The sequence below is a fragment of the Sminthopsis crassicaudata genome, chromosome X (genome assembly GCF_048593235.1).
Source record: "Sminthopsis crassicaudata isolate SCR6 chromosome X, ASM4859323v1, whole genome shotgun sequence".
In the NCBI taxonomy this organism is placed as follows: Eukaryota; Metazoa; Chordata; class Mammalia; order Dasyuromorphia; family Dasyuridae; genus Sminthopsis; species Sminthopsis crassicaudata.
In genome coordinates this window covers 43,850,475-43,874,400 of record NC_133623.1, presented here as the reverse complement: position 1 = coordinate 43,874,400, position 23,926 = coordinate 43,850,475, and the positions used below count along the sequence as shown (strand labels likewise).

Sequence of the window (23,926 nt, the reverse complement as noted above, 5' to 3'; positions counted from 1 at the left end):
GCCCACCATGGCCATGCTGATGTCCATAGGCCTCTTCATTTCTTACGGACAAATGTGGAGATATAGACCACTTTTTACAGATTATTTCAGAATGCGCTTGTTTAAATTTCACCTCTAGAGTCTTTTTTTATTGCGAGTTTTTTAATATTAAACATATACCAAATCCCATGCTTACTTTTAACAGATACCACATGATGGAATGATTTTTAACTTGTAACACATGACAAACATCTGTTCTGCTTATTTGAAATTGGGTTGTGCTCTTCTCCTTATTATTATAGAAGTTGATTGTTGAGTATCAATATTTGTCTCTTTCATGAGGGCCGCTCACATTTTCGAATCTTTGAAATCTCAGAGAATGGAATGGAATCTATAAAGCATTTGGGCCCACTCTCATTTTTCATTTCCATTTTCCTCAGAGTTGAGCAGCCAAGCCTTAGTCTGGGTCACACTCTTCCACGTGCAGGGGGAACAGGAGATGGGACTGGAGCCTTTCATCCTGGGGTTCTGGTCAGCCGGCAAACAGACCTCAAGCTCACCAGCCACAAACTGCCTTTTGACAGAATGAAAATCTGTATCCTTTCCCTTTTCTGCCCCCCCTGCTGTCTTTGAACTGACCCAAGAGCTTGCTCACCCTCAGATTGAAAACCAGTTCCAGGTGAGCAGGACCCTTCTGTTGGAGCCTGGGGGGATGGCAGTGCCGCCCGGCCCGCAAGCCTTCCAGGCAGAACCCGGGCCTGCTGTTGGGTGCTCACTGCTTTTCCAGATGGAATCTTTACTCCTAATCCTTCTTCTCCAGCTGTGCTTATACAGCAACCACAACAGCAACAACAAAAACCAGAAAAATGAAAATGCAGTCCTGCTTTTTGTTGGTTTTTGTTTGTGTCTATATGACATCCAAAAATCCACCAAAGAAGTTTGTCTGATTTTTGTCACTTGATCGGGGGGATTAGCGTTGGAAGAGCCGAGTTTGGATCCTAGCTCTGTTCCTTATCAACCCTTCGACTCTGGCTAGGTTGTGTCCTCTGGCCCTCCTTAATAAAATAAGGGGGTGACCGCATGTTCTCTGAGGTCTCTCCCAACTCGAAATCCTTGGATCCAAAGACTAATTTTTAAAAATGGAATCAGTCACATCCTTTGGCATATTTTGGACACATCTCAGCGAGGAGGAATTGCTGTTTGATCTGGTTTTTAAACCAGTTGATCTCAGAGCCGCACAGCCAGCTTTCTTGGTTCTCATGAGCATTTCATAGAAAGCCTCAGCCCTTTGAATTGACTGGGTCTTACAGGACTTCTGCTCATTAGACCTGAAGCTCATCCATCAGATCTGCTCCAAAAGCAACATTCCTAGGGAAAGGTAAATGCTAGAGATTGAGGAAATAGTTCTCGGAGATCCAGGCGCAGTGATACTGTTGCCATCAGTTGCCTGTTTGGAAGGGCTGTAGCCATTTAATTACTGTGACTCTTTCAGATTTACAAAAGTGCGTTTCTTACAACAACGTTGTATCATTGTTTCCATTTTGTGGTCAAGGAAACAGTTTCGGAGACATATCCAGGGTCTAGTGGCTGATAAAGTGTCAGATCCAAGATTTAAACTTGGAGCTCCCTATTCCAGGTCCACACTCCTTCCACTGTGAGCTAAGGAGGGAGAGATGAGAGGATCCTAAGATCATAGGAATATAGTTTCAGAGCTGCAAGGGATCTTAGAAGTCCAGTGCCTTCATTTTACAGGTGAAGAAACTAATAACCAAGGTCACGCAATTAAGAAATGGCTAAGTTCAAAGCCAGGTCCTCTGATTTCCAATTCAGTTTTCTGGACACCACACTATCGGATGCTAGAAACAACCCTAGTTGGAGCTAGTGAGTACAGGTGGTCTTATACACATGGGGAAGTTGAGACCCAGAGAGGGAAAGCTCCTTGCCCAAAGTCACACAGTTTGGATGAAAGTCTCCTATTTTTAGAGCTGGAAAGTAGCTCAGTGGCTATCTAGTCCAACTCCTCATTTTATTAATGAAGAAACTGAGGCACAGGGAGGGTAAATCACTTGTCCATGGTCATAAGTATTAGGCTGCAGAGGCTGGATTAGTAAGTAACCAAGTTGGCATTGACGCCAAGGTCCCCTAGTTCCAGCTCAGGGTTCTTTTTCAGGATATTACAGCTGCCTCTCATCACACCACGTAGGCAGCTGCTTATAACCAAGGTCAGCCCTGGGTAGTGCTAACTAAATGCTAAGTAATTATAATTATAACCATCCCTCGGACTGAATACTCCCCTCTCCCATTTGTGACCCTGCCTAACAAATGGCTCCAAGTGAGTGCGCTTGGATAGTGCCCGAGACCAGGAATCCATTTCCCCAAGAATTACTGAGGTATTATGGGGGAAGTAATGTTCACTTCAGACCTTGTGCAGAATAACTGAGGAGGCTGTTTAAGCCCTGGCCTTCATCTGGCTACATCTGGTCTTGTGTTGCCTCTCTCGGCCCTGACCTGGACATGGCTCCATGTACGTGACTTGTGCGAGTAATAATAGAAAGAGTAGAAAAGGTGACAGTGAGCTCAAGCAAGATAATGCCAAAGGCCAACAGGAATAGTAGGGTTCCAAGGCCAAGCCAACTGTTGTTGGTGGGGTCATTCAATACTGACCGGCCCTGGCATGTAACTGATTTGCCGGCCTGCTCCAAATGCCACGGCCAAGAGGCGAACACGAGAAGGCACGCATTGTAAAAATCCCCGTTGAGCTGCCTCCTCACTGTCCCAACCCAGGCATTCCTCAGCTCCAATCAGTAATATCCCTGGAGTGAATTAGGTTTTTTGGGGGGCAGGGGGAATTGAGGGATGAACTCCAATCTGGGATCTGTTGGTGGGGGGCTTTGGGGGTAGACTCCACCCTGGGGTCTTTGGAGGGACCTGAAGCATTGAAGATTTGTTACCCAATAAAAAAAATCTCCCTTAATGCCTAAGACCGAAATAACTCAGCTGGGCTCTGGGCTCAGCTGGGACCATTCGTTAGCTCACACTTCTCATCTGTGACAGTTACGGACAGGTTTTGTCATGCCCCCTGAAATGGGCTTCAACAATGCAGCTGGCAGACAGCTGTAGCCTAGCAGTGTTTATGTTACCCAGACTAATGTACTCGGCACAGGAGACACAGAACATATCTGGTTTAGCCTTTGGAAAATGGGATTTGAAAAGTTCCATAGCTTCCCCTCCACCCTGCCCCTCCTTAAACCAAAGAAAGACTGAAGGTGGAATGGAATGGCTAAGGTTTTTTTGGTGCTGGTCTTATGTGACACCCCCAGGTGCTCGGGAGCCACATTTGGGCCTTGGGATTAAGACAGCAGACATGGAATGCGTCACAGGATTTAGCATTGGAAGGGGCCTTAGACAGCATCCAGTCCAACCTCTCCCACTCCTCCCTACCCCCAATTTCACTGAAGGCCAGAAGAGGAATGGCCTTGTCCAAGTTAGGAAGTGGCAAAGTTGAGATTCAAACCCCCGGCTCCTGACTTCAGACCTAGGGCTTTCCACCAGTCCACAGCAGCATCACTGCCTCCCCTACCTCCAAGACTTGCCAAGTCTTTCCTTCTGAGATGAGAGGTGTCCATTCATTGTGGTATGACTTCCAAAGAACAGACCAGCCGAAATGCAGAGAAGGTGCCACATCCAGGCTTCTTCCTCCACTTCCCAAGCTGCTGGCCTTTCTCCCCAATCTTCCCCAGAAGAGGAAAAAGAATACTCTTTGGGCCTTTTCTTGATTGTCTCTGGGCAGAGAGGGAAGTGGAGCTATGAACTATCTTACTAATTGACTGTCTCGGGATTCAAAACCGTGAACTCAGCCTCACTGGGTTTTATTTACGTAATTTTATTTACTTATTTACTTAACCAGCAAATATGAAGTCACCAAGTCCAGTTCGTTTATTTTTCATGATGTTGCGTAGATCCTTCCTTTGTCCCCTCATGGCTGCCACTCTGGAGGAAGAGGGTTCAGGTCCTCATTCTGGTACTTAATAAATGTTCCTTGACTGGTCGCTTGTTGCTTTATCCTCTCAGGCCCCCAGGTCTGCTTTGACTTTTCCTCCCCTTCAGTTAAGAAATACATGGATGTATAGGTTCACGTGCCCAGCACAATGGGATTTCCAGAGTCAGCCAACCCATCTTACAGATGATGACATCAGTAAGCAAAAGAACTGGAACAAGGACTCAAACCCTCGTCCTCTGATTTGGTGGCTTAATCAGGTCCTGGAGTGGTTTGCCCTTTCCTTCTCCAGCTCATTTTACAGGTGAGGAAGTTGAGGCAAACAGGATGAAGTGACTTGCCCAGATCCACTCAGCTAGGAAATATCTCACTGAACTCGGGAAAATGAGTCTTCCTGACTTCAGGCCTTGAGCTCTATCCACTGTGCCACCTAGCTGCTCCTAATTAAATGCTTACCATTTACAAAGAGCTGTGCTCAGCATTAAAGACACACAGAGAGAAGTAAGCTTCTCCTCCCAAGGAGCTCATCCTCCTCGGTGTCCCATTTGGGTCAGCCAGTGCAAGTGTCTGGATGGCATTTGGCAGCATAGAACTGGAGTTCTGGAGGAACCTAAGGCCGGTTCTGCAGATTGAGAGTCATCTGCCAAGAGAAGATAATTGAATTTATGGAAATTATCGAGACTGAGCCAAAACATTAAGAAAAAGGGCCCTTAGGACCTAACTTTGGGCTACATCTACCCTCTGCTCAATGGATGGAAACTATCAAAAGGAAACTGTTATGGAAACTAAGGGAGAATGGCAGCGCCAGGAAGAGGGGATGGACAACAGGAGCAGAAGCTTCAGGAGAGGCCTGGGTGGGCAAAGAGTGAGGCAGAGCCATGAGATTTAGCAGGGAAATCACGGTTGAGCTGGGAGACAGTAGAAAGAGACTGAGAAGTGAATAACTAGTGAGGAGCTTGACAGTGGAGCCAGGAAAGGAGAAGGGAATTAATTGGCAGGGATTTCCAGGTTGGGAGAGGGATGAGGGAGAGACCTGGTATATTTGTAGGCTTTGTGAAAGAAACCAGTAGAGTGGGGCAAATTCTGGGATGAGCCAAGATTAGAATAGAACCCCAGGGGGTCAAAGGCCCAAGAATAAGGCTTGGACAGGAACAAGGACCACCTCTTCCTTAGGGATTGAAGCAAAGGGAGGGAATGAGCTGAGGGATTGGAGTTACAGCCTAGGGGAGGTAAGGGAGGTTACAGTGGAAGCCCTCAGTTTTTCCACTAAAATTAGAGGCATAAAAGTGCTTGGGAAGAAGGGAGGCTTGGGCTGGTGGTTGAAAAGAGAGGAAAAGGTTTAGAACCGGCAATCTGAGAAGAATAAATGACTTTCCATCAGCGATTTATGAGAAAGCATAGATGGCATGCTTACCACATTTGTAAAGACATGAAACTGGGAGAGACAGCACAAATAGCACTCAGGGTCCACAAAGATCTTGCCAGCTTCATAGATTTTTTTGATATGATAAATTTTAATTGGGATACATGCAAAACCCTACATTGGGAATTCAAAAACTCAGCTGTCAAAGTACAGGATGGGAAGGCCTAGCTAGATAGCAGGAAAAAGATGTGGGCTTTTTATTGGACCAGAAGCTCAACTGGCTTTACATGGCAGTTTTTCTGGTGTGTATGACTATAACATCATGCTGCTCTGCAACCTTTTATGCTATTATTATCATCCCTTTATAGAGCAGGAATTGAAGGCATGAAAAATTAATTGCTAGGAAGCCCAATGGTTCACTTAGGACTCAACAGGTTTGTAACCTATAATCTAGTTTGATAGGACCACTAAGAAAGCTGTGATCTTGGATTGTGTTAAGAAAAGAAATATCCCCAGCTCTGGAGGGAGGTGATCCTGCTCTACCTTGCCTTGGGCCAACTCTGCCTGCCATATTGGGTTTGGTCCTGGATAGCATATTTTAGGAAGAACATTGAAACCCTGGAGAGACTCTTTTATAGGAGGATGAACTGAAGGGACTGGAGAAGATAACACTCAGGGGGAACACAATCATTATCTTCAGTATTTGAAAGGCTGACATGTGAAAGCATTTGCCCTACTGAGCCCCAGAAGGAAGACTTGGGGGGGCAGGAAGGAGGAAGATTGAAGATTTCAGTGGAAGAGAACCTTTTTTTCTTTTTTTTTTTTGGACCAAGAAAACCTTCTTAACAAAGTAGAATGAGCTCCCTTGAGAAAGGCAGAGGCTGAATGACTACTTGAGGAGTGTGTAGAGGAACTGACTCAATAGGTTAGACCGGATGATCCCCAAAGTCCCCTTCAATATTGCAAAAAAAATTTGGTCCCCACTTTTCCCTCGGGGAACTTTCAGCCAAACTGTTAGGGCTCCGTTAGACAATATTCTCATTCATATGTGGGCAGGACTAGATACCCAGTGTTGTTTCTGCCTGGCTTCACAGGGAGAGGATTCCTGGAAGATGCAAGGGAGGATTGGATATTTAAAGAAATTGAGTAAGAGTACAGTTGGCTATATTTTCAACTCCAATTTAAAATTTTTGCCTGAATTCTTTTTGGCCTGCTTTTTCGCTCATTCTGGGCCTGTGGGTTAGACTCAATTTGTTCAGCTGCTCTTTCATTTGGTGAGTTGGATGCTGGCAAGCTTTTCCCAAGATGAATGGCATATTTTTTTCTTCCACTGGGGCCAACTACAGTAAAAGAAAAAAATCCCCAATGGCCTGGGCCACAGTCATTGCATCGATCAGGCCACACCAGGGAGCAAATCCAATGGTCAGAGCACACCATGCATGATCCCAGAGCCACATCCCTCTTAGAAGAAGCAGGCTCTATGGCCTTTTTCAGAGGATAGATTCACTCAGATTTTTATCTTATCTTCTTAGCTTGTTGTTTTCACTAGCTCTTGGCCGGAGGTCTTGGAAGACCTCCTTGGAAGAGGATACTTCATCCAGGGCCAGAAAGGAAAGAAGCACAGAGATGATACTTAATAAATGTGTCTCAAATTGGATGGAGTCGATGGGGCTAATGTGCTGTAGAGGGAAAAGCACTTGATTGGAAATTTGGAGACCAGATTTGCCACGACCTTGCTATATGACCTTGGACAAAGTTCCACCCACTCTTGGACAAAGTTCCAGCACTAATAATTTATGACTGTGACTATCTTTGTGTGTCAATCTGCAAAACCTTCAGTTCAAAAAGTATTCGTTCAGGGAACAGGACTAAGTTCTGGGGAGGATCAAAAGTTTCAATGAAACTTGGGTCCCTTTATGGAGGCCTCATTCTATCAAAAAGAGATGTTACAAAGATATTCCAATACATAATATTACATAAATACCTTAGAGACATGCCAAAGTGCTATGTGAGGTCTGAGGGAAAGGGCGGGGGGGATCGAAGACGGCTTGCTGGAGGAGATCACATTTGAGTTGCTCTTTAAGGGGGTGCAGGGGTATGGAGAGATAGAGACATAAGAAACACAGTATGTAAGCAAGGATGTGGAGGTGGGACACCGTAGGCTGAGTTCTAGGAGTAGAAACAGTGCTCTTGGTGGTAGCAAGGCTTCTTGGCCCTGGCTTCTCCTGTTGTACTGCTACCTCCTGGCTTCTCTGGCTTCCTCTGAATCCCCCCTAAAGTCACATCTTCTGCAGGAAGATCACCACCCTTGTAGTGGGTATGACAAGTTCCCGCTAGAAGCTCACTCCTTAACGTGAGCTGGGCTGTTCCATTGGACTTCCAGGAAAGAGTGGCTATAAGTGCCACAGAGTCAAAGGGCAGCCGGAAGGAGGCAGTTCGTGGAAGGAGTTAGGGTGATGGTAGCCACAGGGTTTGCATACCAAGGATACCTGAGAGCAGGGCTAGTCTTGGTCTGAGACAAGCCCATCTGAGAAACAAAGCCCCCTTAAATCTTCCCTGGCTTGAGGTAGGGGAAAGGAAACCATTTCTAACAAGGAACTCCATTTCTTCATTCAACAAAGATTCTGTGCTTACTTGTGCCTAATGTTAATTTGGGTACTGTACACAGAAAGGATGCCATTCAACCCCTCCCCTTCAAGAGCTTTCATTCAGTTTGGGCACGTGAGAATCAGGAAATAGCTAAGGAATAATCCTTCGGGTCACATAGCAATGAGTGAGAAGGTCTAGTGTGGACTGAAAACACAAGTACTGAGGGAATATATGGGGAAGATCCTTGCAGGAGTGGAGCTAGTCAATGGAGATTTCACAGATGAGGTGAGGCTTAAAGGAAATAAAGGGAGTAGAGAAGTCATCCCCCTTCCCCCTCCTCCCATTCCCCTTGGGCCAGGGTCTGGAGCACCCTCCTTCCCTCCTTGTTCTGATTAAAAGGTACCATGGGCCCCACCCTGAGGCAGACCATTCACATGACCTCCCAGCTCATTTGGCAGCACTAGGGAGAAGTCTGGCCCCGCAATCAGACTAAATGATGTGTTACCCTACACTTAATCTCCACCATCCGTCAAAATTCAGGGGCCTTGGCCTCAGCCCCTTGACAAGAGGCCTATAGTACCTGGGTAGGATTTCATCCAAGGAATGAATGCTGGTCTCCTAATTCTCCATCCATCTCAGCCCTCTGCAAACAGTTAAAGACTGGAGCCAGCTTAGCGTTCACTGCCAACCCAAATGAAAGCAGTGAGTCAGCAAAATAAAGACAGATGGCGGTGGATTAACTAGAGAGCAGGCAGTAAGAAAGCAGGCCTATCTTAGACCCTTGCACTGGAGGCTCTTCTAGCCATCAGGAGGGTCAGTGACTCTGTGGAATCACGCCATTTGTAGGGCTACAAGGGACCTTTGTGACTGTCCTGTCCGAGGCCGCCTTATTTCACTGGGGTTGGAACCAACCTTGCATTTGGAGTAAAAGGAATGTCAGGTTTGGGTTTTGGATCCCAAATCTGTGACTTCCTAGCTGTGTGAACTTGGGTAAGTCCCTTTACCTCTCAGACTCCTGTTTCTTCATTATAAGGACTCGATATTCATTAAAGTCTCTTTCAGCTCTAGATCCCATAAGATGTGACTACTGGAGGGTTGATCATCTGGTCTGAGGATTATGCAGTCCTTGCCTGTTGTCATCCTGCTATTTGCTTTGTGAACTTTTCACTACTCTCTCACCTTCTGATGAAAGGAAAAATTCCAAGGAGTTGAGACCCTAAATAAGAGGTAAAGCAACATTTTTTCAAGAGGGGTAGAATCTAAGTTTCCTGTGAGCAAGCAGAGAGAGGCTGGGGATGCTGCTGAGGGCACACAGGGAGCACGACCAACTAATTCCTTTTGGTAGACTCCAATCAAGAGTAATGTGGGTGTTTAACCTCTATTAGATTGCTTGCTGTCTTGGGGAGGGCTAGATAAGGGAGGGAAGGGGTAAAAATTTGAAAGACAATGTCTTACAAAAATGAATGTGGGAAACTATACATGGATTTGGAAAAATAAAATACTATTGAGAAATTAAAAAGAAAATGTGAGAACATATCCTACACTCTCAAGCTGTTTGCTATCTAGGTGCTCTGGGGGTAGCAAAGAGGGATAGACAAGTAGAATTGAAATCCTTGTCTAGAATAACATTTTTGATTCTTCCAGGACTTCTCATCATCCATGCCGGTCTTCTCTCTGGTAAGTATGGCTACACTCTTCCCCAAAGATACTATTCTCCATTACCCTATTGGCTATAACCAGGGTAAAGCCCCAAGCTGAAGTAGAGCTTTAATTTGGGATTTGGACCCAAGTCATCAGTCTACATTCAAATCTTAGTAGTGCCCACCAAGTCGTGCTTGGTAGTGTAATTGTGGCCAAATCATTTTCCCTCTCTGGCCCTTTTCATCATTTGTAAAGTGATGGGATTCGACTCGGTTTCTAAATTCCATTCTAGCCCTAGGATTTTATGGATCTTTGGTACAAATACTTTGCTTCATTCTACCAACTGTTTGGTCAACTACTAGGGGAGGCAGAATGGTGGAAACAGAAGGAACACTATTTGGGGAGCTGGAAGACCTGGGTTCAGTTTCAGCCATGTCACTTACCTTGTGTTCTTGGCAAGTTACTTTATCTCATAGGATCTCAGTTCTCTCCTCTCTGAATCAAACAATTGATCCAACTGAGGAAGAGAGGAAACACTCTGTGTGTGTGTATGTGTGTATGTGGGGGGGACAACATGCTACCTGAGCACATAGCTATTATTGAGTCACCAAAATGTTCCAGGCTTTGCCGACAATATTTCCCTGGCATGCCTGTCCCAAGGTTGTTCTGATGCCCTTTAAAACTGAGCGCACACACATCAATTCAAGTTGCCATCCAAGAATCACTCAATGGAAGGTAAGCAGCCGTGGGTGTCTATTGGCTTCTTCCTCCATGACTTTCGGGCCTCAAAGGTTCTGCCTTAGAAAGTCCCCTCTCAGGCGGTAGGACAATCCCTGATCCTAGTCTGAAGTTTTCTCCCACCATCATCTTCATTTTCAAGAATTGACTGGTGGGAATGCACAAGGACATGGAATCACTCAGTGGAAGAAAGGGAAGCTCAGAGGCCAACTAGTCGCATCTCTATGTGCCTTTAAGGTGCCTTTGAGCACTATACCCTATGATCTAAGGTGCCCAATAGACCAAGTTATACTGTTTGCTTTCGTACGGTCATCTGGTGCAAAATAAATGATGATTTTTATAAGGATGTGTTAGGATTATGTAATTATGTGTAATACCTCCCATATTGATGGATTTATATATATATCTGTTTCAAGGTCATGACCACCCTATGTTTTAAAAGGATGGATGGCAACTTAATACAACTTAACTTGGGAGCCATAGGATCCCAGATTTAGGGCTGGAAGAGAATGTAGAGATCATCCGGGCCAAGTCGTTAATTTCACCAAAGCAGAACCTGAAGCCCAGAGAGGGGAAGTCCTTTGGCTGCAGTCACAAAGACATCTAGGCGCTCTAGAGGAGCCAAGGGGCAGGAGGCAAGGAGGACAAGGAATAAGGGTCAGACAAGAACTGGAAACTTTGTCTAGAATACAATTCTTGGATTTGATCAACAACCTAGCAGGAGCCCAATGAATATGTATTGCACTGGGTCTTTGTGCATCCCCACTGCCTAGTCAGTGTCTAGCCATTGCTTATTAGATACTTGTAAAATGGAGTTTTCTTGGGGCTAAAAGTCTCCTGGCCATTAGTTCTGTTCTCCTTCCTTTGTTGTGCCCCCCTCCCCCCTTTGTAAATGAACACCAGGCCTGACGTGAGAGAAGACCAGACAGAAACCGGGAAGTTGTAGAGGGGGAGGGGACTCCTTCAAGTATGGCAAATTGGGGCAAATCCCCTTTTGTGCTCAGCTTTCCAAGGGGCCCCTTGCAGCTGTGGGGATCAGGCAGCTGGAAGCTGCCTGGGAATAGGAAGAGCAGGCGGTCAAGTAGAAGACTGGGGTACCACCAGCTGGTGTGATAAAAGACCCAGAGTTCATACACTTCATCACCCCCAGCCCAAGGCCAAGCAATAGGAGGCAGGACTGGAGCCACAATCCTGTCCCCAACCCACTTTCTCCTGCCACCCTCCCTGAGTATGGCACTTCTTTTTGTGACCTTGCCTCTTCCTTTTCCCCTTAAAAGTCTAATCTGGGCGTGTACTTTAACCACATTTCCCCAAAAGAGAACAAATTCAGAAACAGGTGACCATTACCACAAACGATTGCAAAAACTCTCCACTTTCAGGTTCTAAGTGCTTTCCCATTGGGGGGTCCTTTTGATTTTTAACTAACCATGAGAGGTACAAAGGTCCAGCTCCTTAGATGAACTGAATCTTAATTCAGACTGAGGTGTGAAGAACATTGGATTTGGAGTCAGGTGACCCCGTCCTTGACTCTTGGCTTTGCCACTTTCTCCTTGTGGAAGCTTGTGGACCCCAAGCAATTCACTCGACCTCCCTGGGCCTCACTTTCCAAAATGAAAAGATTGGACTAGGCCAGGGCTTCTTCAGCTTTTCTCATTCAGGAGCCCTTTTTGCCAGAGAAATTTTTCTGTGGCTCCAGGTATGCAGGTATATAAAATAGGTATACAAAAGAAACATTTACTGATAATAAGTCATAAAGAAATTTAATTGAAAACAATTCTTTGATGGATAGATAATTTTACCACTTATTAAAGACAAAAGCAAATTTGCATTCTAATGAGATGGATGTGCTTCTTCATTTTTACAGAAAGCAAATTTGCATCCTAATGAAATGGATTGCTTCTTTATATTTACATGAGGAATGAAATCCGGGCAGAATATTTGATACCTTTGACTGTTGCTAAATATTTTGTGACCCCATATGGGGTTGTGACTCATAGTTTAAGAAGCTTTGGCCTAGGCCCCATATCTAAGGTCCATTTAATTTATTCCCCTTAGTTTGAAGATGGCAAACCAAGTCCCTGATAGGAGAAGGGACTTGCCTAAAGGAGTGGCTAAGCTTGCACTTGAATCCAGGTTTCCTGAGACCCGGCTCACCCTTCCATTGTAGCATGTGGTTCCTCAGTAGAGGACTCTGTTCCATGTGAGGGAGCGGGAGTGATTTGGCCTCTCAAATGCTGAGAAGGGCAACAAGGGCTCAAGGGCAGCTCCCCATTCATACCCCATGCCCACATCTCCAGTGCAGTAGGCTAAATTTGCTCTCCTTGGTGCTTCTTAGATTTTTGGTGTGCTTCCACTTCATCCCAGTTTTTTTGCTCTGCTTTCCTTGGACTTGCCTACTAACCACAGAAGTTTCCAGAAGAAAACCCAGAGCAGCAATGCTCTGGTTTGCCAAATTCATAAAATACAATGTTGGTTCAGATTTTCAAAACACCTCCTGGACAGAAGTAATCAAAACACAGGGTCAGGAAAGAGTAAGAAGGGGAGGTCCAAGTGGGGAGCTGAGAAAGGGGAGGGAGGGTGTTGCAGTGTGGGCTAGAGCCAATGGGTTCCCAGCTGGGGGAGAGAGCTTCTTTTGTGTCTGACACAACATTGGGAATGAGGGGAAAGGGCCCCATCAGGGGGTATGGTGGGAAATGAGTGGCTCAGAAGCAGTTTGTATCATATTGCCCAGGACCTCAGTGCCTTCCAGTTCCATTATGGCCAACACTTGCCCCTTGCCTTTGTTGGGTTAAATCCCTTTTGGCTCTGTGCTGGAACTTTAGGAAACAAGAGAAATGAACAGAAACGCCTTTGAGACATGACATTGGAAGGGCCTAGTTGTTTCCCAAAGTAAAGACACCCAATGAGGAAAAGTAACCTTTGGGCTTCCTGAGAGTTATGAGGAGCAGAGGGGATAGAATAGTGAGAGGCTGAGCAGTGTAGGGAGAGGAAAGATGGCTTAGAGAAAAGGAAAATGATATAGTGAGGGGCAGGCCATGAGAAATTGGATGTAGTACTAAGGTGTTGAGGTATAATGTAGGAAGGGGGCAGGATAGTGATGGACTGAGGGGGAAGGTGGTTTAGCAAGGGGAAGCCATTTTGCCTCCCACCAACCATTATCATAATGATGAGTTATTAGGATTATTCTATTAGAAACACACCCCATTGGTGCAGTGGAATGGTTATTCATTCAGAGTCACAAGGTCTGGACTGAGATCCCAGCTCTGCCGTGTCCTCCCTGGGGAGCGTTGGAAAAGCCCCTTCCTGATTTGGGCCCACTGCTGAGGTCTCTGGCATCTCAGACTGTCAAGAATCGCCTAAAGCCAAGCCCAGCTGGGATTGTAAAGGAAAGGCATTCTCCCTGGACACTGGTCCTCGGTGCCCTCATGAGGGTGCTGTTCACAATGGCTTTGAGTACCCGATGGGCTAGGAATCATTCCAATGCTCCTTAAAGGGCTGAAGTTGGGCCCTTGCTGCCCCTCCCTGCAGTTAAAGTATGGGCATGGGCTGGGATCAGGCTGGGGCTTTCAGGGGTCACAGGACTACGTTTTTCATTTAAGAACAGGGCTCGTGGATTTGAAGCTGGAAGGGACCTAGGCCAGAAGCAGTTGTAGGGTTCTCAGAGCAAATTCCTACTCCAAAACCTTCTTCAGAGGAGACATAGCTCTTTTCTTGAAGTTGAGACCAAAAAGAAAGTGGAATTGCTTGGTATCCATTTATTTGACAAAGTAAATGGGATTGTTGCTCCCTACAGGGGGGTGGGGAGGATGGGGAGGCAGGGGCAGCGGCAGCGGCAGCGTCTGTTTCTTCAAAAATGAAGATGAAACTAGTTGTTTTTCAAAAGAAGCATGATGTAGCATAGTGTTCGCTCACAAAAATCCCATTCCCAGCTGTGATGTCCTTGCTATCATCTCCCCATCTTAGACTTCCCTCCTCTCTTTATCCCCTATCCAGATCCTGCCCCCATTTTTCTTTTCTTTTTGTTCATCTTTTCTATTAAGAGCAATTTAATCAAATGAGGTAGCCCAACAGCTCTGAATTCTATTCCAAATTACACAAAAGATACCCAGGATTTGACTAATATTGAGTTATGCAACTCGGCAGAAAAATCCAACCATAGTAATCTAAAGTAAAGTTTTTTAAGAGAATGGCAACAGGTTATAACAAAGAGACCTATCGACTTAGAGTCATCCTGTGTTTTAGGTGAGGTTCTGCCATTAGCTGTAGGATCAATCATAAGCAAGCTATAGCTTCTGATCCACTACAAATCCTGCCCATTTTTCAAGACATGGCCAGGAAGCTGCCTCTGACTACTTCAGCCCTTACTCTTCTCCTTGTCCTCTGAATATTTAGAGCACTCACTGTCTTGACCACATAAATTATATTGAATCTTTTATTGTCATGTATTCACAGAAGCACAAAATCTTTCCATGGGAAGGGACCTAAAAGGCCATTTAATGCAATTCACGCCTAACTAGGAATCTTTTTTTTTTTAATTATTTTTATTTTTTAAATAACTTTTTATTGACAGAACATATGCCTGGGTAACTTTTTACAACATTGCACTCACTTCTGTTCTGACTTTTCCCTTCCCTCCCTCCACCCCCTCCCCTAGATGGCAGGCAGTCCCATACATGTTATAGTATCCTAGATACAACATATGTGTGCAGAACCGAATTTCTTGTTGCACAGGAACAATTGGATTCAGAAAGTAAAAATACCCTGGGAAGAAAAACAAAAATGCAAACAGTTTACACTCATCTCCCAGTCTTCTTTCTCTGGGTGTAGCTGAATCTGTCCATCATTGATCCATTGGAACTGAATTAGATCTTGTCTTTGTTGAAGATATCCACTTCCATCAGAATACATCCTCATACAGTGTTGTTGTTGAAGTGTATAATGATCTCCTGGTTCCTGCTCATTTCACTCAGCATCAGTTCCTGTAAGTCTCTCCAGGCCTTTCTGAAATCCTCCTGCTGGTTATTTCTTACAGAACAATAATGTTCCATAACATTCATATACCATAATTTACCCAACCATTCTCCAATTGATGGGCATCCATTCATTTTCCAGTTTCTGGCCACTACAAAAAGGGCTGCCACAAACATTCTAGCACATACAGGTCCTTTCCCTTCTTTAAAATCTCTTTGGGATAAAAGTCCAGTAGTAACAATGCTGGATCAAAGGTTATGCACAGTTTGATAACTTTTTGGGCATAATTCCAAATTGCTCTCCAGAATGGGTGGGGATTTGTTCACAACTCCACCAACAATGTATCAGTGTCCCAGTTTTCCCACATCCCCTCCAACATTCATCATTATTTGTTCCTGTCATCTTAGCCAATCTGACAGATGTGTAGTGGTATCTCAGAGTTGTCTTAATTTGCATTTTTCTGATCAATAGTGATTTGGAACACTCTTTCTTATGAGTAAAAATAGTTTCAGTTTCATCATCTGAAAATTGTCTGTTCATATTCAGGAATTTTTTTGACATCATCTCTGGTGAGTGGTCCGCCAGGTTCCTTTGTATTATTTCCACTGAGTGGGGGTTGTATCAGATGATCTCTAAAGTCCTGGGAGTACCTGTCAATCTGTGATCCATGAGCCTTGAGGAATTCTTATGAAGTTTCTTTTACTTTGATGCCCATAAATCTGAAAGATAAAAGAATTTGCTTCATGTTTATTCCTGAAAACAATACAACAAAAACTCTTCTGTCTTCAAACCAGTTCCAATGATCTTGTGATGAAGAGAGCCATCTATACCCAGAGAAAGGACTGTGGGAACTGAGTGTAGATCACAACATAGCATCTTCACTCTTTTTGTTGTTGTTTGCTTGCATTTTATTTTCTTTCTCATTTGTTTTCGGGTTTCATTTTATTTTTCTTGTTCTGCATGATAATTGTATAAATATGTATACATATATTGGATTTAACATATTTCTACCATGTTCAACATATATTGGACTATTTGCCATCTAGGGGAAGGGGTGGGTGAAGTGGGGGGGAAATTGGAACATAAGGTTTTGCAAGGGTCAATGTTGAAGAATTATCCATGCATATGTTTTGAGAAATAAAAAAAGCTTTAATAAATAACAATAGAAACCCTTCTGTCATACCTCTTTGGTAGCACATTAATGTTCTCCTGTCACCCATCTTTCCTCTTCCAATTGTAATTCTGTTGCCTTGATACTTTTGAGAACTTTAATAAGCTAAGAGTCCCCTCCCTTCTCTTTATAGGAAGGGAATTTGTCAGTGGCTTCATTTCAAGCTGTGGGCTTCTCACTAAGATCAAAGACTTAGTGAGAAGGGGATGCCTGATTTTTCCTGGTCAGTGACATCTGCTGCTTCCACAGACCCTGTGAGTATGTACGTCATTCTGCTGGGGATCTGGGGCTTCTTTTGTTTGGTTGATGTCTTTTGTGTGTATAGGGTGAATGACCGAATCAGGTAATTGCTAATGGATAAGCAAGAGAAGTCTCTTCCATGAGAGACAAAATTCATGCTTACATTCATTTATTCATTCATCAAACATTTATCAAGACTTGACATATACAGAAAACTTTTTAGGTGTTAGGGAAATGACACAATTTAGTCTGGCATGGAGAGTGGTTCAGGTTTAGGGTACAAGAAACAGAAGAAGAAGAACCTCTTAAAGAGCCAAGAGGGAATGAGCTCAGCTTGGTTAGAGACAATGCAAAATGCTGAGGGCACATGGCCAAAGGGCTCTTGAAGTATCCAGACCAGGGAATAGGGAAAAGATTGGGTCAATGCTGGACTTTGAATCTGCTCTATGGATTTATACTTGCCTCTCTAGATACTGGAAATAAAATTGCCTATAAAGAGATTGACTTGAGACATTAGTGTTGTGGATGACAGGAGGAGCATGGGAGATGGGATATCTTAGGAGAAGAGAGAACTGCCTAAAAAGACCCAAGTAGATTAAAAGGAAAACCCACTAGCTTAGATTTTTTGAAAGATATACAGAAAACAGAAGCAAGAGCCAGCAGAAGAAGATAAATAGAAAAGTGCGATGTGGTGTTGTATATTCAGATGGTACTGAAACTGGAAAGGCAAGCTAAGGACAACAAAAAGGGGAATGGGTTAGTTTTATAGGGGAAAAGAAGAAGATCAGAATCAGGATAGGATTGTTGCTTGGTGTGAAGTGGATGATGATAATGGACAATGCAGAAAAGGTAGGACTATTCAACTCTGATTTTTGCTTCTCTTTTCTCTTCCAAGGAAAATAATATTTAGATTGGGAAAGACAAAACAAAAATGTATCGTGGAAATTGGATAGTTAAAAAGTTACTGAGACAGCAGCTAACTGGTTTTTATGAGTTTTGGTCTCCAGGTCCAGATGAACTATAATGCCAATGGCCATTGTGATTGTGGAGACATTGGCAGTGATATTTGAAAAATCATGGAGTATCAAGAGGAGAGAAGGGAAAATGCTGGCCCAGTTTTCAAAATAAGGGAAGAGAATGAAGTGTACCCCAGTCAGTGACCTTGACATAGATTTTTCTGAAAATTCTAGAATGTATTATTTTTTATTTTTAGAATACTTTATTAAGGGAATGGTTAGTGAATACCTAGAAAAGGAAACTGTAATCGAAAAATATCAGTCTCACTTTATCAAGATCAGGTTCTTTTAGACTGACTTCATTTGTTTTTTGAATAGATTTGGATAGATTAAGGGAATGTTGTAGATCCAGTTGACCTAGATTTTAGAAAACTATTTGGCAGATCTCTCGTGCTATTTTTTGGGACATGTTGGAAAACTGTGGGCTAGACAGTAAATAAAGTTAGGAAAATTTGAAACTTGTTGAATGGCTGGACCCAAAGAGTAGTCATTAATGGTTTGACATCAATTTGCAACGAGGTCTCCAGTGGAGAGCCCCAGAGATCAATGCTAGAACCCTGTGGTGTTTATCATTTTTATCAATGGTTTGGATAAATAAGATTTTTTTTTTTTGCCAGATTTGGAGATAATACAAAGCTGGAAGGAATAGCTATATCATTTGGATGACATAAAAATCATCCAACAAAGTCTTGACAGGATAAAATGTTGGTACCAGTCTAAGAAGATGAAATAGGCCATAGGATTATAGATTTAGAGATGGAAGGATCCTTAGAGGTCACCACAGTGTCATTTTACAGATGAGGAAACTAAAGCCCAGATTTGTTAAGTGAGATGCCCATGGCCACCCTAAGAGGTAGTACCAAGATTTGAAGCTGGATTCTCCAACTTTAAATTTGATGCTCTTTTCCACTGAACCACACTGCCTCCTAAGCCTGACTCTTGCATTTGCAACAACCAATTGGAGAAGGAGTGGCTAGCTGATAGCTGTTCTAACAAAAATCTATGGGTTTTATGGATTGCAAGCTCAATACCAATTGCTAGTGTAATAAGATGGTCCAGAAAACCCTATTCCATAGTCCTACTCTGCCAGTCCCTGATCCAGTGGCACCTGGAATTGTGTTTGGTCCTTGGCATTATATTTTAGGAATGAGACTTTTAAGCTGGAAAATATCTAGGATTTGGTAAAGAGTATCATGAAGGGCCTTAACACCATGCTGTATGAGTTTTGGTTGAAAGAATTAAGGATCTTTGCCTGGAAAAGAGAAGACTTAGCAGGGTCACATACATTCTGCTCCTGTGGCTCCTCTGTCTAATTGGTTGTTTTCTCCCAGAACCTCCTTAGGAGGGAGCACAGGTCCACCATGTCTTTTTCCCTCTCTTGGCTCTACTGCCAGCTCTCTAGATTTCCTCTACCAGGGCCTTGTACTGGGTCCTTCCCTGCCTTTCCTTCCCTTCTCAGCTCCCTCTTAATTATTGTTTTCCCCAATAGAATGTAAACTCTTTGAGGGCAGGGACTATCTTTCTGTTTTTATTGGTATTTCCTGCCACTTAGCAAGCACTTCATAAATGGTTGTCAACTTAACTTACGAAAGCTGCGTTCAAGCATTTGTAGGATTGTGGTGTGGGAAAGGAATAGACTCATTGTGCAGTCAAAGAGGGCAGTACTAATCCCAATGGACATTACAGAGAAGCAGATTTCAGCTTTGTGTAAGGGAAATCTTCATTTCAGTCTCAACTTAGGTTTGGATGATAATACTTGTAATAATCCCCAGGCTTTCAAGGAGAGAGAAAGGAGAGAAACAAAGTAGAATGGGCTACCTCAGGAGATACTAGGCTTCCAAGAAACACTTCTGAGAAATAGCTTTGGGAACCTTTGTAGGGAAGAAGGAGAAAGGAATCCATTTTCATGTAGCACCTACTATGTGCCAGGCACTATGCTAAGTATTTTCTAAATATAATCTCATTTGATCCTCATAGCAGTCCTATGGAATGGGTGCTATGATTCTCTCCATTTTGTAGTTGAGGAAACTGAGACAAACGAGCTAAGTAATTCAATTTGCCTAGAGTTACTCAACTAGTAAGTGTCCAAGACTACACTTGAATTCAAGTCTTTTCGATTCCAGACTTAGCACTCTATCCCTGTTGTTATCCACCCTTCCTTGGAAGAGACATTCTTATCCTAATCCATATTGGACTTGGTGATTCTGAGATCCCTTCCAACTCTGAAATTCTGTGATTTTCTGAATCACATGCCATGAAATGGCTGGGTAAGTAAATCATCAAGGAGACACACTGGGAGTTAATAGAACAGGGCTTATGAGGGAATGGAGGGAGGGGTATTTGGACAGGACCCACCCTTGAAGCTGATGCCTTTGGAACATAGTGACTTGAGGAGCAATAGAAAGTAAAGGGGCACTTGCCAACCATCAACTTGAAAAGAATAATGACATTTCCACAAGCCCAAGGTATCTGGAAAATTGACTCTCAGGATGGCTGAAGTGATGGGGCTCTGGGTAATCAGCTCCCTGTCATCTGCAAACACGAGCATTGGGAGAATCATAGTTCTATCTAGCCACTCCATGCACAGTATGTTCTCCATGAGTGTGAGGAATTTCTTTAGCATGGATATGTCTCATTTCCTCCCTTGCTTTATTTTGCTCAAAATATGACCTTCTGTTGGGTGGAGAATTGCTTGAGTTAGCCCTTCAGTATCCATATCTTGGTCAGACACTACAGGTGAGCATTGAGCTGGGCCCAGAATTAAGGAGGAGACAGAGAATAGAAGGGTAGCATTTGGGATTTTGTACAGTACTTTCGATGAGCACGGCTTTTTCCCTGCTGTAAAAGTATACCCTTTAAACATTGGTAATCTCCTGAGGATGCTGGATGACTAGATTGGCTGGGGCAGAACAGCATGATCCCAAACAAATCAGAAATTCTGAGTAAATAAGATATGTAAACAGACTGAAGCATATTAACAACAACAACTTTTGTGTAAGAAATGATGTCCAACTAATGCGTTGGTGGTGGGGTTGGGAACTGATTTAACCATTCTGGAAAGCAATTTGGAACTATGCCCAAAGGGCTATCAAACTGCGCACCCTTTGTTCCAGCAGTGCCATTACTGGGTCTGTATCCCAAAGAGATCATAACAGAGGGGAAATGACCCACATGTGCAAAAATGTTTGTAGCAACTCTTTTCGTGGGGGCAAAGAACTAGAAACTGAGAGGATGCCCATCAGGTGGGGAATGGCTGAATAAATTATGGTGTGTGAAGGTTATGGAATATTACTGTTCTATAAGAAATGATGACTAGACTGATTTCAGAAAAGACTGGAAAGACTTGCATGAATTGATGCTGAGTGAAATGAGCAGGACCAGGAGAACATTGTACACAGCAACAGCAAGATTATGTGATGATCGGGCAGCTAGGTGGCACAGTGGATAGAGCACCAGCCCTGAAGTCAGGAGGACCCAAGTTCAAATCTGGTCTCAGACACTTACTAGCTGTGTGACTCTGGGCAAGTCACTTAACCCCATTGCCTCAGCAAAAAAAAAAGATTATGTGATGATCAACTATGATAGACTTAGCTCTTCTCAACAATACAGTGACCTAAGACAATTCCAATAGACTTGGGATAGAAAATGCCATCTGCATCCAGAGAGAGAATTATGGAGACTGAATGCAGATCAAAGCATACTATTTTCACTTTTTTTTCTTCTTTCTTATGGTTTTTCCCTTTTGTTCTGATTTTTCTTCCTCAACATGATTCATGAAAATGTTAAAAATGAACGTGCACATATAATCTAAAAAAAAAAAAGTAAATTAAATAAAATTTAAAAAACAAAAACATGTAATTGGTGACCAAATCCTCATCAGGGGCATGTACAACCAGAAAAGGAGGTAGGCCAGTTGTGCAAGCTACCTCCAGCACACTGGCTGGAAGAAAAGCATTGACTGTGTCAGGTACTGTCCTGAGCAGAGTGGGTAGAAATATGAGTGAGATAATCCTTGTTCCTAGGAAGCTCACATTCTAGTAGGGAAAGACAATCCATACTCAAGAGTGGTGGCTAGGGAAGGGAATTTTGACTGGGGAGTCACCAAGACGGTGAGTTGATAAATAGGGCAGTATATTGACATGCTCTTTCCAGAAGATTTGATTATTTGGTACAAGTTATGTAAAAAGAAATGTAAGGAGGCACACAGCCAAGGGGGGGGGGTCCAATATGCAATGGCAAGCCGGTGGCAGGAAGGCCTGGGTAAAGATGGGTAAAGAATGTTCTGCTGTCTGAAGCCTGCTGTTACACATAGTGGGTTAAGTGTACTAGATTCCACTTACTTAGTCTGGGCTGGGCTGTAAGGCAGAAACTCCAAAAACAAGTAGATTTACAGAAAGATGTGAACAAGAATCTCATGGCATGAGAAGGTGGCTGTTTTGAGCAGTGGAAGAAATATTCACATTTATGAGATCACTGCCCTACTGAAGTTTTAAAGTACCTGTCTTAGTCTTATATTGTATATTCCGCTGTCTTCTCTTGTATGTAGACATTGAGCTGACTTGTCCCTGTGTAGAACCTGGGAACTTCAATAACTGAAGCTGTCTTGTGTCAGATCCTCTTGTGTGATCTTACAAGCACTCAGACTCACAGCTTGGAAAAAAGAGAAGAGTTTTATTTATGGAATAAAGGCCATAGAAACAACTCACCTCTGAGCTGAGAGAAAATCACTCTCCCCTCCCATGTGTCTGATTCTTTGCCTCAGTCCTGACAAAGAACCCGTGTGGTCCCTTGATTTACAGTACTACTCCAGGGTTGGCCCCAGGAAGGCTTCTCTTTGACCCCTCTACATCAAAGCTTTTGTGCCATAAGTTTTCCTCCCATCATTGCTTTGTTCCCCAAGATGTAGCGGGTCCTTTCTGGGTCCTGTTGCTGCCTATTAGTTCCAGGAATTAATGTTTCTTTTTCTCTCTGTTGTCCTTACTCTTAGCATTGCTTTGCTGCTCCCCAATGTTCAATTCTCTTCCAGCAGATGGTATCAGCTCTCAAACAGCTGGACCATGGAAGTATTAGTACACTTGGAGCCTCTACTGAGAGTGTTGAGGGTTTTTTTGGTTTTCTTTTTGGTTTTTCCTGTTTCCAATACATTTAGTGCCTTAAACCTAGCAAATAACTGAAAACGGTTCCATCAGTTGGAGAATGGCTGAATAAGTGATGGGATATGAATGTTATGGGATATTATTGTTCCATAAGAAACAATCAGCAGGATGATTTCAGAGAGGCCTAGGGAGACTTTCATAAACTGGTGCTAAGTGAAATGAGTAGAATCAAGAGAACATTGTGCACAGTAACAACAAGATTCTGAGATGATCAATCTGAGGAACGTGGCTCTTTTTAACAGTGAGGTGATTCAGGTCACAATGGTCTTGTGATGGAGAGAGCCATCTGCACCCAGAGAGAGGTTATGGGGACCAAGTGTGGATCACAACATAGTGTTTTCACCTTTTTTGTTGTTGTTTGTTTGCTTTTTGTTTTCTTTCTCTTTTTTTTTTTTCTTTTTCTTTTGGATCTGATTTTTCTTGTGCAGCATGGTAATGATAGAAATGTGTTATAGAATTGTACATTTTTAACCTATATTGGATTACTTGCTATCTAGAGAAAGGAAGTGGGGGGAAGAGAGGAAGAAAAAAATTTGGAACACAAGATTTTGCAAGGGTGAATGTTGAAAATATAAAAAGTTTTTTAAAACTCCAAACAACTCTGCTATTTCACACTAAGGCCCTACCTGTCTCTCAGAGAGTTTCTCCAGTGGCTGTGAGAATTTCTGTTTCATGGCCTTCTCAAAGGGGTCTGTGTTGTGCATTCTAGTCTAGCTCAGAACCATTTGTCTTCTCTGTCCCCCCAGCACCTGGGTAGATTTCCTTGTGCTGCTGTCAGCACCTCCTAGAGAATTTTGGGGTTGAGAGAGGCACCTATGTGCTTTTCTTCTCTCATCTATCTCTAGGGTTGCTCTGTTGCTCTGAAAACTGCCTTTTGTCTTTCTTCTATCTGTGAGTGTCAATAGTATTCCAAACTCAACATGTCCAAAAATGAAACTCACAATTCCTTCCCCCTGCCCAAAACCCTTGCCCCAAACTCCTACATACTTCCCGATTTCTATTGAGGACACTCAACAGATTGCAGCCTTGGAGTTGCTTTCCATTTCCCCCTCCACAGCCTTCTTG

The 23,926-nt window shown here is 43.5% G+C and overlaps 1 long non-coding RNA gene across 1 annotated transcript in view; it reads left to right on the top strand.

Moving 5' to 3' along the window:
- The window catches only part of LOC141548691 (uncharacterized), a 185,630-nt gene that overhangs the window by 46,697 nt on the left and 115,007 nt on the right, over nt 1-23,926 (top strand). Inside the window, exons 3-5 of the long non-coding RNA XR_012484034.1 lie at nt 8,991-9,155; nt 9,573-9,605; nt 16,583-16,703. This is a non-coding gene — a long non-coding RNA (uncharacterized LOC141548691). The remainder of the gene's footprint in view (nt 1-8,990; nt 9,156-9,572; nt 9,606-16,582; nt 16,704-23,926) is intronic.